Source organism: Rhinatrema bivittatum, chromosome 3 (assembly GCF_901001135.1).
Source record: "Rhinatrema bivittatum chromosome 3, aRhiBiv1.1, whole genome shotgun sequence".
In the NCBI taxonomy this organism is placed as follows: Eukaryota; Metazoa; Chordata; class Amphibia; order Gymnophiona; family Rhinatrematidae; genus Rhinatrema; species Rhinatrema bivittatum.
In genome coordinates this window covers 302,346,991-302,361,908 of record NC_042617.1, presented here as the reverse complement: position 1 = coordinate 302,361,908, position 14,918 = coordinate 302,346,991, and the positions used below count along the sequence as shown (strand labels likewise).

The 14,918-nt window shown below is 46.7% G+C and overlaps 1 protein-coding gene across 1 annotated transcript in view; it reads left to right on the top strand.

Moving 5' to 3' along the window:
• The first annotated feature begins 10,410 nt into the window (after nucleotides 1–10,410).
• Nucleotides 10,411–14,918, top strand: part of RARG (retinoic acid receptor gamma) — a 176,764-nt gene continuing 172,256 nt past the window's right edge. Inside the window, exon 1 of the mRNA XM_029595068.1 lies at nucleotides 10,411–10,627. The gene's annotated coding sequence lies outside the window, so the exon portion shown is untranslated. The remainder of the gene's footprint in view (nucleotides 10,628–14,918) is intronic.

The following is a 14,918-nucleotide window of genomic DNA, read 5'->3' as shown; positions in this document are numbered from 1 at the left end:
GCACGGGAATAACTAATAGGGCCATCAACATGCATTTGCATGTTGCGGGCGCTATTAGTTTCGGGGAGGGGGGGGTTGGCGTGCTATTACCCCTTACTGAATAAGGGGTAAAGCTAGCGCGTCGAAAACACGTGTCCAAATGCGGGTTAACAGTGCGCTCCACCGGAGCGCACTGTACTCTATCGGCCCATAGGTGAGGTATTTTACTAGCCATGCTAGTACAATACTATACCACGGTCACACACATAAAACCGACCTTCACTAAATACAGAAAAAAACACAAATTACAAATATGGAGACAGAAACTGAAATGGAAACCCAAAAAAGCTACTCTGCATGCAGTGCAAACCTGGAGAAATGGAAACAGAAAAATAGCACCTAATATACTCCCAGGATCTGCAATATTGCACACAAACTAATCTGTAGAAAGCTACACTTGTATTATGGAACACACTCAAACATTAACAACCCAACCTATGAAATGGCAACACTACAAATATTAAACCAGGCCCTAAACACAAGTGCACCTCTTATTAGGAAAACAGAACAAGCCAAGCTGCTATAGATCACTACACAGAACTACAAGCTTGCAGAATACCCTTACCTGGGGCACACATGCAGAACACAGACAGACCCTCACCAAATACAGAATGAAGAGACCATAAAGCTAATGTTTTTGGTTTTCCATTGTTGCACTGTATACAGAGTTTGTCTTCTTTCTGTTTCCAGTTCAGTTTTTGTCTGCACATTTCTGTTTTACATTCCTCAATAATAATAATAATTGTAAAACTATATTAATAAAGAGAATACGTTTAAAAACAACTAAACAGAATAATATACAATAATTATACACATAAAAATTATTAAAAATTATCCAAACACCAATAAAATATTTCAAAACAGCAGACACATCACATAGGGGCGGATTTTCAGAGCCCTGCTCGCGTAAATCCGCCCAAAACCGGGCGGATTTACGCGAGCAGGGCCCTGCGCGCCGGTGAGCCTATTTTACATAGGCTCATCGGCGCGCGCAGAACCCCGGGACTCGCGTAAGTCCCGGGGTTTTCGGAGTGGGCGTGTCGGGAGGCGTGTCGGGGGGCGGGGCCAGAGCGCGCGGCATTGCGGGGGCGTGTCGGCAGCGTTTTGGGGGCGGGTACGGGGGCGTGGCTACGGCCCGGGGGCGTGGCCGCGCCCTCCGTACCCGCCCCCAGGTTGCGGCCCGGCGCGCAGGAGGCCCGCTGGCGCGCGGGGATTTACGCCTCCCAGAGGGAGGCGTAAATCCCCCGACAAAGGTAGGATGGGGGTTTAGACAGGGCCGGGCGGGTGGGTTAGGTAGGGGAAGGGAGGGGAAGGTGAGGGGAGGGCAAAGGAAAGTTCCCTTCTAGGCCGCTCCGATTTCGGAGCGGCCTAGGAGGGAACGGGGGTAGGCTGCGCGGCTCGGCGCGCGCAGGCTATACGAAATCGATAGCCTTGCGCGCGCCGATCCAGGATTTTAGCCGATACGCGCGACTACGCGCGTATCTACTAAAATCCAGCGTACTTTTGTTTGCGCCTGGAGCGCAAACAAAAGTAGGCTGTTCGCGCTCGTCTGAAAATCTACCCCATAATACCCAATAATTAAAATAGCAATCAATCAAGAAAAATGAACTTGAAAAGCCACCTTTACTTACCCTCTCCAGCAACTCTGCTACGCCTTTCCCTTGCAGGCCAGTAGCACACACCAGAAGCAGCAAGGGCTACCGAAGCTCTGTCCTCATGGTCCTCTTCCTTAGGGCCTCTTTTAAACACACACACAAACACCCATACACACCAGTCAGCTCCCCACACAGTCTCTCAGTCTCTCTCTCTCTCTCACACACACACACACTCACTCACCAGTCAGCTCCCCGATCAGTCTCTCAATTTCACACACCCCAGTCAGCTCCCCGACCAGTCTCTCAATCTCTCTCACACTTTAGTCAGCTCCCCAACTAAGTCTCTCAATCTCACACACACACACATATCAGTCAGCTCCCCGACCAGTTTCAAACTTACACACACACACACATACACACCAGTCACCTCCCTGACTAGTCTCTCTCTCACGTGCACACCAGTCACCTCTCTAACCAGTCTGTCTCTCTCACATGCACACCAGTCACCTCCTTGACAAGTCTCTCTCTCTCTCACTATACAACAGTCTTCTCCCTGACCAGTCTCTCTCTCTCACATGCACACCAGTGGTCTTCTGCCTGACCAGTCTCTCTCTCTCTTTTACATGCACACCAATCACCTCCGGGACCAGTTTCTCAATCACACACATGCTCTCTCTCTCTCTCTCTCTCACTTACATACACATGATCTCTCTCACAAACACAAGCTCTCAATCACACACATTCTCTCTCACTTACTCACATGTTGGCTCGCTCTCAATTTCACTCGCTCCCTGCCCCACCTCACTAGCTCATTCTTAATTTCACTTACTTCCTCACCCCCCGAACAGAGCTGTAGCAGCCTCCTCTTCCAGCCCCCCGCGGCCCAAGAATTAATCCCATCAGCTGTGGGGACTAATGCTGTTGTCTCCCATTGCAGATCATCAGCTGTTTTTCTCCGGACCAGCACTGCTCCTCGGGCTGATGCTGCCGATACATTTGAATGCAGCATTGCTCTTGCTGAGCATCACGTCCTCTTCTGGGCCACAGGGGGCGGGAAGAAGAAAAGGCCATGCTGCAGTTGCCAATTCCCACTAATACTGGTGCCCTTCCCATCCAGGTTTAAGCATGCTGACAGCTTGGATGGCAATGGCAGCAGTGCAAGGATGCTGCATTCACTCTGGCTGGAGGGGAAGAGAAGAGCAGCTGGGCCAGCGGGAATGCACGACACACCTGCCGGTGCTTGGCGATACACCAGTTGAGAATCTCTGCCGTAGAGTTTCATTTTGTGACCCCTAGTTGTACTGTTTGCTTTCCAAAGGAAAAGGTATGAAATTTGTGTATCATTTAAAACCTTTCAGGGATCTGAAGGTCTGCATCATATCTCCCCTGCACTTCCTCTCTTCTAGAGTATACACATTCTTCAGCCTCTCCTCATAAGTCTTCCGATACTGACCCCACAATATTTTGGTCACCCTTCTCTGGATCGCCTCCGTCCTGCCTCTATCCTTTTGGAGATACAGTCTCCAGAACTTGACACAGTACTCCAGGTGAGGCCTCACCAAGGACCTGTGCAAGGGCATCATCATCTCCTTTTTCTTACTAGTTATTCCTTTATCTATGCAGCCCAGCATTCTTCTGGCTTTAGCTATCACCTTGTCACATTGCTTCACTGTCTTCAGATCGCTGTTACTCCATGGTTCCTCTCCCAGTCTGTGCACTTCAGACTTTTACCCCATCACAAACAGCTCTTTTGGATTACTGCACCCCTGATGCATGACTGCATTTTTTGGCATTCAATCTCAGCTGCTAAATCTTCGGCCAAGTTTTCTTAGATCACTTTTCATTCTATCTTCTCCTTCAGGCGTGTCCACTCTGTTGCAGATCTTAGTATCATCTGCAAATAGACATACTTACCTTCTATCCCTTCCGCAATGTCTCTCACAAAGATTCGAACAGAACTGGTCCCAAAACCGATTCTTGAGGCACTCCACTTTAACACTATTCTCTCTTCAGAGAAGGTCCAATTACTATTACAACCTATCTCCTGTCAGTCAACCAGTTTGTAATCCACTTCACCACCTTGGCACCCACTCCCAAGCTTCTCATTTTATTCACAAGCCTCCTATGTGGGACTGTATCAAAAGTTTTGCTGAAATCCAAGTAGACCACATTGAGCACCCTTCCTTGATCCAATTCTTTAGTCACCCAATCAAAAAAATCAATCAGATTTGTCTGTCAGGACCTTTCCTTGGTGAATCCATGCTGCCTTGGGTCCAGCAATCCCATCGGTTTGTATATAGTTCAATATGCTTTCCTTCAGCAGATTCTCCATTAATTTTCCCACCACCGAGATGAGGCTAACAGGCTTGCAGTTTCCAGCCTCCTTTCTGCTACCACTTTTGTGAAGCAGGCCTACAACCACTCTTCTCCAATCTCGTGGCACAACTCCTGTTTTCATGGATCTTTTGAACAGGTCTTTCAGCAGACCTGCCAGCACATCTCTGAGCTTTGTTAGTATCCTGAGATATACCTTATCCATGTTGAGGTGTACTTGTCCACTTTCAGTTTTCCTAGCTCATCCTATATATTATCTTCTGTAAATGGAGTGTTGTCTACCCCAACCCCATCTATAGTCTTGTCAACCAGGAACTGTCCTTCTCCAGGGTTTCTGTAGTGAACACCGAACTGAAGTATTTGTTTAATATTTCTGCCATTTCTTCATCTGTCTCTATACATCGCTCCTCGTCACCTTTCAATTTCACTATACCACTTCGGGCCTCCCTTCTTTCTCTTATTATATCTAAAAAAATGTTTTGTCACCTCACTTTACTTCCTTGGCAATCCTTTCCTCTGCTTAACATTTTGCTTTCCTGATTTCTTTCTTCGTCTCCCTCAGTTTCACAAGATATTCTTCCCTGTGTTCCTCTTTTTGGGATCCTTTAGACATCTTGAACGCTGTTCTTGTTATCATTATTTTTTTTCAGCCATCTCCTTTGAGAACTAGATCAATTTCTTTTTCCTCTTATTTTTATTTACGTTTTTAGCATATATAGTTATTGCCTTTGAAGTGCTCCTTTTAATTTGGCCCACTGTTCCATCTCTCCCATTTTCTCCCAGTCTTCTAATTCTTCCTCCAGGAAAATCCCAATTTTGACAAAGCGTGTATTTTTTACATTCAAAATTTGAGTCTTCATTTAACTTCTCTGCATCTTATTTACGATACCAAACCATACCGTTGGGCACTTACTAGGACATTAGAGACATTATCCCCATTTGTGTGCACTAGGTCGAGGATCACACCCTCGTGGGTTCGATTACCATTTGTTTGAGCAGAGCCCTTTGAAGGGCCTCTGCTCCATGATGCACATTGTGAAAACTCTGTCCTCTCATCGAGAAGAAGAACCTTTTTCATTGTAGTCCAAACCTTGGTAACCTCATGGATGGATTACTGTTTCGCGTTTGAATAAGGGACTAACAGGGAAAACCCTTCACAAACTGCAGCTAATACAAAACTCAGCTGCACGACTGATAGAAGAATGCAAGCCACATGACCACATCACACCTGTCCTACAAAACGTACCCTGGCTACCAGCCCCAGGGCCAGATTTAGGATTTGCGTGCCCATAGGCAGAATTGGAAAGTGTGTGTATGTTGGGTGGGGGGGGAAGACCCTGGAGATAAGAAAGTGGGGATTTAGTCCCTCTACCTCCACTCCCCTCTAGAGTGCCCCTTTGACATGGATTGCTAGAGTAGGCTCCTCCTTGGCAAAGCTGCACTCCTCTTTGGCCTTAGGTGTTTGGTTGCCTTCAAAATGTGGCGCCCTAGGCAATTGCCTATGTGACTTTTTACCTAAATCTGGGCCTGACCAGGCCCCTACAGAACCAAATCCAAAATCCAGGCATTGATTTTCAAGGCTCTAAGAGGAAACGATCCTAGCCATCTGAGAGAAAGACTGTCCTTCTAAAAGCCTTACAGACTGCTAAAATCCTGATTCGAAGCCTTCGTAGTGAATTCTGCTGATATAAGAAAATCAAATGAATGGATACCGTGGATAAGTTTTCTTGAGAGCAGCGCCTGCCCTATGGAATGCTCTTTCAGAAGAGCTCTGCCAAACACATGACTACTCCCACTTCAGCAAGCAAGTAAAAGCCTGACTCTTCTGCCAGGCCTTTCATGCAAAACCCACAGCTACCTCCATGCATTAGAATTAGACTGACTGCTATAAACTGTCTGGCACCATTTATGAATGCTGTGAACGTACTGCTACATCCTGTTATGCCATTGAGATGTTGGGTGTTTTAAATTCAGTCCTACAGCTGATTAATCCCTACTAGACAAGACTAAAACTGTAAACTGCTACACCTACTGATCTCTTGACTATGTATTGCCTTTCCGAAATGTTATACCCTGCCTTGGATGAAATTCTTGTTCAAAAGGATGGATAATGAATCAAAATAAACAATGTTAACAATATTTATATAACTACAGTCAGTGCTGTAATGGTGTACATGTCTACCCACTTTTAAGCATAATGTATGTACATGTATGTAATTATGCAACACAGAAATTGCTTTAATGACAGTCTGCAATTAATAATATATATGTGTATATTGCCTGTAGAGTAATATGTATATATTGCCTGTAGAGCAATGTGTATATAAGTCTGTAATAAGGTAATGGTGTGTCTACAGGCTACCGAGATGATGATGTGTGTAATTACAGTCCAACAAAGAGGTGTACGTATGTGTACAGTCTGTAATCTGGGGATAGGGAAATACCCACAGTACCTGAATGTAATCCATGGAATATAAAAAAAATAAATACAAATAATCTAAACAGGTTTGTGTTCAGACTGGAGTACATTTTAAAAGAGAGCGCACGCGTACTTTTGTGCAACTTGTGCGCGCCGAGCCCTGCGCGCGCTGCCCGTTCCCTCCGCACCTTCCCCTCCCTTCCCTTCCCCTACCTAACCCACCTTCCCGGCCCTATCTAGACCCCCCCCTACCTTTATCAGAAAAGTTACTACTGCCTCCGGGTAGTAGTAACGTACGCGCGCCGGCGCGGCAGGCCCCGACACAGGCCCCTGTGTCGGGGCACTCGGCCATACCCCCGGACCACCCACATGCCCCCGAACACGCCCCCGATCCCAAACCACGCCCCCTGGCCACGCCCCCGACTGCCCCTTTTTGCACGCCCCGGGACTTACGCGCGTCCCGGGGCTTGCGTGCGCCGCTGAGCCTATGCAAAATAGGCTCGGTGCGCGAAGGGGGGTTTTAAAAGGGTTACGCGTGTAACCCTTTTAAAATCCGGCCCACTGTGTGTAGTTACAGATTAAATAAACTGTTGTCAGATCGCTATTTATTTTTATGTATTTATTTATTCAATTTATACAATTCTTTAGCAATACGAGGACCTGTCTTATTGCGGTTGAGAGGTTGCAAAATATTATAGACACATCGGTTTATTTTTGCCTTATTCCTACACATTTTTTAGTGAGATACGCTGCCAGTTCGCGAAGTGAAGAGAGCTATATGCAGGATCAAGATTGAAATTTGACTTGATAACATTACTACAAAAGAATATACTTATGTAGTTTCTTTTGCCATCAGAAGTCATCCCCTGATGCAGCCTTAATTGGCGAAACTCGGCCGGAGTCGGGCTCTGTATTACAATAAATTATTAAATCTTTCCACGGCATAAGGTTGTCTCTTTGTTTTTTTGCCTTTACAATTTTTGTATACCATTGCACAGTAGTTCCATCGCCACGGTTCACATAGCATAAATAGTATAAAAATGAATACAAAATATTAAAATTAAATTCAGAACATTAAAATGCTACAATTAATATTAGAAAACATTATAAAATCTTTAAATTACTTCTAAAATTCAAAACTAACATATTCTACTAAAAATATGGGACTCAGACTATTGTAAGGAATTGCAAGAGGATCTTGCAAGACTAGGGGATTGGCTGTCTAAATGGAAAATTAAATTTTTAATGTGGACAAAGGCAAAGTGATGCATATAGGGAAGAATAATCCAAACTATAGGTACACGATGTTGGATTCCATATTAGGCATCACCTCTCAGGAAAAGGATCTTGGAATGCTTTGGGGTAGATTTTCAAAGGGGTACGCGCGTAAGATACGCACGTACCCCCCGAAAACATACCCAAAACCCCCCCTGCGCGCACCGAGCTTATTTTGCATAGGCTCAGCGGCGCGCGCAAGCCCCGGGACGCACATAAGTCCCAGGGCTTTGCAAAGGGGGCATGTTGGGGGCGTGTCGGGTGGGCAGCGCGAATTTCAGGGCGGGGCGGGAAGCGTGTCGGGGCGTGACGCCGGCCCGGGGGCGTGGTTGAGGCCTCCGGACCAGCCCCCGGGTCGGGTGATGGCGCGCCAGCAGCCCGCTGGCGCGCGCAGATTTACGCCTGCGTATCTTATAAAATCCAGCGTACTTTTGTTCGCGCGTGTAAATTTATAAAATCTACCCCTTTGTGTGCAGTTCTGGTAGTCTAAACTAAAAAAAAAAAAAATAGAAAAGATACAGAAGAGGGTGACCAAAAAGTTAAAAGGAGTGGAACAGCTCCCCTTTGAAGTGAGGCTAAACTGGTGGTTAGGGCTCTTCAGCCTGGAGAAGAGACAACTGAGAGGGGATGATAGAGGTCTACAAAATCATGAGTGGGGTGGAATGGGTAAACAGAGAACAGGTATTTACCCTTTCAAATAATGCTAGGACTAGAGGTCATGTCATGAAGCTAATAAGTAGTACATTTAAAACAAATTGGAGATAATATATTTTCACTCAGCACACAATTAAACTGTGGAATTTGTTGCCAGAGGATGTGGCGAAAGCAGTTTGCATAGCTGGGTTTCAAAAGGGTTTAGACAAGTTCCTGGAGGAAGAGTCCATAAACCATTATTGGGGAATTTAGGAAAGCCATGGCTTTTATTTATTATTTTTATTATGAGCAAGAAGGATTTTTTTGGGACCCCACTGGGTACTTGTGACCTGGATTGGTCACTATCGGAGACAGAAGGCTGGGCTTGGTGGACCCTTGGTCTGACTCAGTACGGCTTCTCTTACATTCTTAGCTGCGAGCACACAGGCTTAGTGTAACTCTGTACATGTTCATACGCTTTACGGTTGTGAAGGGAAGTGCAACGGATGGGTCCTGTCAATCCTTCCACCTCTTCAGAAGAACCATCACATTACTTCTGAACTTTTGAAAGTGAGTTAAATATCTTCCCTTCCTGAGCAGTCAGGGGATTGTCTTAGCTCCAGCCAGCTTTGGCTTGCTCTGCAAAGTCTGCCGCTTGTGTTTATTTCCCCTGCTTTGAGGAGTACACTCTTTCCTCTGCTCTCCTTTCTGCTCTCCTTTTCTGCATTGCTGGGACATTCCTTTTGAGATCGATTGCTCCGAAGCCTGTTACAGCTGTGGGTTCTTCTCGGTTTCCTTTGTGAGAAGGGAGGACAGAAACTGCTGGGGATGAGGGCAGAGAGAGTGAAAGCTGAGGGGTGAGGGAAGGGAGGGAGAAATAAACAAATATAATAGAAAAATAAATCAAAGTAGTCATAGACAGGCCAGTGTGAGAGAAGGAGAGCTGAGGGAGCTCTGTGTTCATATGCCAATCTCATAAACCATCCAGTCCTAGAGGTGAGAGGCTCTGTGTCCCTTTGCCCGTCCCCTGAGCCATCCAGTCCTAGAGGTGAGAGGCTCTGTGTCCCTGTGCCCATCCCCTGAGCCATCCAGTCCTAGAGGTGAGAGGCTCTGTGTCCCTGTGCCCGTCCCCTGAGCCATCCAGTCCTAGAGGTGAGAGGCTCTGTGTCCCTGTGCCTGTCCCCTGAGCCATCCAGTCCTAGAGGTGAGAGGCTCTGTATCCCTGTGCCCGTCCCCTGAGCCATCCAGTCCTAGAGGTGAGAGGCTCTGTGTCCCTGTGCCCATCCCCTGAGCCATCCAGTCCTAGAGGTGAGAGGCTCTGTATCCCTGTGCCCATTCCCTGAGCCATCCAGTCCTAGAGGTGAGAGGCTCTGTATCCCTGTGCCCATTCCCTGAGCCATCCAGTCCTAGAGGTGAGAGGCTCTGTATCCCTGTGCCCATCCCCTGAGCCATCAAGTCCTAGAGGTGAGAGGCTCTGTATCCCTATGCCCATCTCCTGAGCCATCCAGTCCTAGAGGTGAGAGGCTCTGTATCCCTGTGCCCATCCCCTAAGCCATGCAGTCCTAGAGGTGAGAGGCTCTGTATCCCTGTGCCCATCCCCTGAGCCTTCCAGTCCTAGAGGTGAGAGGCTCTGTATCCCTGTACCCATCCTGTGAGCCACCCAGTCCTAGAGGTGATAGACTGTATCCCTATACCCATGCCTTGACTTGACCTCTCTCCAAAATGCCTTTATTTTTTAATCCTAAAGGAAGGCTGGTGAATGAGGCCTCCCAGCGGTCCAAACAAGATTTCATTTATTTCACTCATAATTGGTCTCCTCTTCAGCCTGCAGCAATTTTTTTGTTGTACACAAAAAGAAAGCACCGGTCTGTGTCTGTGTTGCAGCAGCCTGAGCCCTGCCACCTCCCTGCCCTGCCCTGCCACCAGCCAACCCAATATCTGGGAGTAGCAAGGAGCCTTTCCTACTCTGTCATCTGGCTGTAACCCCGAACACGGAGCAACCAGCAGCAGCAGCAGCAGCAGCAGCAATCTTACAGACGAACCCAGAACAGCATAAAAAAAAAAAAAAAAAAGAAAATATTTTCCGAGTCCTACCCTGAAGTCATTCTGTGGTTTTCTGAAAAATGTGCTGTGTATTTTCAGTGCTATGTCACATGATCCCCCTGGTTTATGAATAGCAGATTGTAATGACTTTTTAGTGAATGTAAGGAAAGAGAGAGAGAGAGCGCGACACACACACACACACACTCACACACAGTCAGAGTGAGAGTTCCTCCACAGAAACTTGTCTCCATCGCCCTCTCCAAAATCCGAAGAGCGGACGCCTGGGTAGGTGAGTAGGTCTGGTGTATGTGGCGCGTGCTTTAATTATTATTATTATTATCTTTTGGTTGTTGTTCTAGGGGGTCTTCTTCTTTTGTTGTTGTTCATCTGATTCTTTTGATTTGTGTTTTTTTTTTTTTTTTAGCTTTTGGGGTGTTGTCTCTGGAACTTTGCGTGCATCTCTGGGTTTTTCCGGTCCGTGTTTCTGGGCAGGAGGCGAGCTCAGCTCAGCGCCTGGCGGGAGTCGCAGCGCCCCCCTACCCCCCCCCCCCCTCTCCCCCCTCTCGGGCGGCTGCTGCTGGTGCAGGGCGCGCGCAGCCGGCCAGCTCTCGCCGCCGGGTTTTCCCCTTCCGCTGCTGCCGGTCCGGCGGGGCGCGGGCGACGGGTTCTCCGTCGGCTTCTCTTCAGATTTTTCAGCCCTTTTCACAGTCTGGGGATGTTTAACAAAAAAACAAACAAAAAAAGCTTCAGAGTCCGTGTGTTTTCTTTCTGTTAAGATAAAAAAATGATTTAAAAAAAAAAAAAAATCTCGCCTTCTCTTGCTCCATCCCCTTCCTCAATGCCTCAGCAAACTAGAAACTCATTTAGACTGTCACAGTTAATTTTATTTCTCGGCTGTAACCTCAAGCCAAAAGATGCACTTAATTTCCATCGCAGACTCCGGTTCATACTGAACTCTTAACGTAGTCAGCAAAACTTTTCATTTTTTTCCTCCCTTTCCCTCCACCCCCGTTCCTAAAACTCAGTTTTGGATTCCTCCTCACCCTCCCCTCAGATTTTAAAAGTCATAACTCAAGATGTTTTTGCAAAGGGGAAATTAGTGCCACCCACGATTTTATAGGATTGTGCAAAAAGAATCTGTCCCGAATTTCTGATTGACTGTGTGCAAAAAAAAAAAAAAAAAAATCAAAGCTATTAAAAAGTTTTCATGTCTTCAGTCTGTTGCTTTTTTTCCGCTTTGCTTTCTCTTCTTCATTATTTTCTTTATACTTCCTTTCTTTTTAGATATTGTTGATCTCTTTAGAGAAACAGCACTAATACTCAGGGTCTGGGTTCCCTGGCTGCAGGTAGGGTCCCTCCCTCTTTATAGAACAGGGTAGTTTCTAGAGGAAACAGGATGTGTGAATCTGAGTTGAGGTTTTGGCTGAACTTGAGGGAGGGCTGGAAAGGAGATTGCCACCTCCCCCATCCCCTTCCCCACAGTCATGTTCAAAGATCTTGTATAGGCTCTGCTGGCCTCCGCAGACCAGGAGCTTCGCGTTGGGCGCATCATGAGAGAGCTGCTTATGATGTGTGGTTGTGGTTGGGTTACAGCTCTGCGGTTTGTGTGAACAGGCTTGCAAGATTCCATGAGGGGGGTGTAGGCGGAGATGAGGGAGGAGGGGGGGTTCCCCTGTATCTCCTGCAGCATCTTTTTTTTCCTCTCAGTGTTAAGTTGTGTTCCTCCGCCTTCTAAGACAGTACATTTCAGTTGATGCTCTTCAGTGATGATTTTGGTGTTGAGTTTGGGGTGTAGAAAAGACAGGCCTTGGTCTGCAGCTTAGAGATCCTTAAGCTTACTCATCCTGGCCCAGCTGGGGACTGACCAGCTGCTCTAAAGGGCATCAGAGCACCTTTGGATTTCACACTCATTCAGTTCGGGTCCTCCTCCAGCCACATGTCCCTAGGGTACACTTCTCTCCTCCAGTGGACCTCCAGTTTTACCTGACCCCCTAGGTCAGATGGGAGATCAGGTTTGCCTGTTCATTTACTTCAGTTTAAGCAGTGGAGCCCAAATGAGATTGCCAACTGTCAGTGTGAAAAAAAATTGACATGTTCATCTTCTGTTTCTGCTAGCATTTGTCAACAGCAATATAGGATTATGTTAAGAGCTTAACTTACTCTGGTTATGGATGAAGTCTTTACAGACGAACAGGGGGGGGGGGGAAGAGAGAATGACCATTTGCACAATAGGGCAGTGCCTGAGGGCCCACAGCACTCTTCCCTAGTCTCGGATGGGCGGTTAGGGGGCCGATGAGGAGCCAATGATCCTTATTGCTTAGGGGGCCCAGATCACTGTCAGTCCGCCCCTGCAGATTAATATTGGAGACATTGTGGGGAAAAGGAGAATATTGTTGCACTGTAAAATCATTAAAGATTTGGAATTAATAATCAGATTTGCCGAATTCTTGGTATTGAGCTTACAGGTGATCCAAGAATCTTTATTGTTGGTCTGACCCCTCCCGATTTCAACCTCCACCACGGTCACTTGATTCTGCTCCAAAAATTGCTACCAGCAAGGAGAAGGGTTGTGTTAGCTAACTGGAAAAATCCGCTCTTCTTTTGATGAGAGGGGTAATGGGGGTGACTCTTAATGACAACAAATGTGAGAGGACCCTGGTTATACTGTGCAGCTGATATAGGCCCCAGGACTTCATTTCTTTTATACAAAGAGGTAGTAAATGGTGCTGGTGGTTAACATCAGTGGAATTTATAAAACTTTTGAAAGTGTGGATGGTCCCCCCCATCTTTCTGGAGAGATGGGAGGGATGAGTGTTTAAGGTTATAGGGGGTGAAATGTTGCAATATACTTTTATTTTTTGCTTTTTGTGTTGAGAGCTTTTCTTTGCGACGAAGCCTGATTCCTTGACTTATGCAATGTTTACAGCAGGTTGAAATGCGCTTATTTGTTAAAATCAGTAAAAATTCAAGTTGCAAGCAAACAAAACAAAAAAAAAAGACATCTCTAAAGATAATTTAATGTTAGTAAAAACATCATGAACTATGGCCCTGTCTCTGATGCCATGGGCTCGGGCTCTGTGAGACGGCAATACTTGGGAGCCCGCGATTACGTCTCAGTGCATCAATGAGTAACCCCCTTGGCATGGTAAGACCAGCTGTGCAGAAAATGGTGACGGTAAAACATGTGTCCATAAAAAAAGTTAGGTTGCTAGTGAAAAAAATTAATCTGGCGGATCATCAGTACAAAAACCCCAAAATTTCATGACTTGGCAACCCTGAGTTCAATGCGCTTGAAGAGAGACCATCCTCACCTAGGGCAGGATGTTAAATTCAAGCTCCCATCAGCCTCGCGCTTCTTCCCAGTCTGCTGGTTTATGAATGGGCCAACCTTTTCTAGGAAGGCAGATTGAATTCCTTATTGATCAGCGGGGTCTTGGCGCTGAGCTTCCGTCACACAACCGGGTGCATTCAGTTCTGGACTTCATCGTTCTTTTCCCCTAACGGAAATAAACCCTGACTTTGGGGGGGGGGGGGGTCACGTGTCTTCCAGGGTCGAGGAGGAAAGGATGAACCCCTCTGTTCACTGGGTAGCGGCTTTCCTTTCTATAGGGGTGCACTATAATCTCGCATCAGACCCCCCCCCTACATCTCGACTTTGGGGATCCTCAAACTTTTTAAATGAAGAGCTGCATGTGACATTTTTAAATCACAGAGAGGGCTGGGGGGGAGGGGAAGAGTAATCTTGAAGTTGATGAGCAGAGTATGAGAGTGGGAGTCTGGCTCTTTCGGTGATTTTTAATGCCAAGGAATGGGGAGAGACAGGGGGCAGGGTTCCCACAGCAGTGTGGCAGATACGGTATCAGTACAAATATTTCCAGGAAGTTCGCAACCCTGTAACATCCCTGAAACCCTACCACCAGCCTCCTCAGCATCTGCCCCCCTGGAGGAGTGGGGGGGCGGGGGGTGCATGAATGGCTGTGGCACATTCTCTCTCTCTCTCACACACCCCATATACTCTTGCTCTCCACTTCCCTCCCCTTTCTCGCCCCTTCCTTCCCTCCTCTCTCTTTTCCCCTTTTTTCCTCCCCCTTAAACTCCTTTCACCCTTCCCTCACTTTCACCTCCTTTCCCTCTCTCACACTCACCAAGATTTCCTGAGTGGTGGGGGGGGGGGGGATATGATTCTTCTAGGCCCTGTACATTGCTTTAAATCAAAATCCACATCACGGTTCATTGTATACAGCACTGATAATCTTTTAGTTGTAAACTGCAGCAATAAGCATGCTGGAGACTGTTACGTTTTTCAGTATAACGTTTACTGGTGAATTATGTAGTTGATGGAAATGTTCTTTACAGCTTCTTATGTATTTGTAGTCTGTGATAATTAATAACTTGTGACCCATCTCTCTCTCCAGTTATTTCGGTTATTCACTGAATGTCAGATTTAATTGTTCTCCTGTCCCTCCCAATTGATAGGGGATTTCTCTTTAGTCAGTTTCGGTGTGTAAATCCCAAATCTCTTGCCTCTCCTGTAGTCCTTCTCCTCTCTCTCCTTCATCCTGCGGATGGTACCGGAGGGG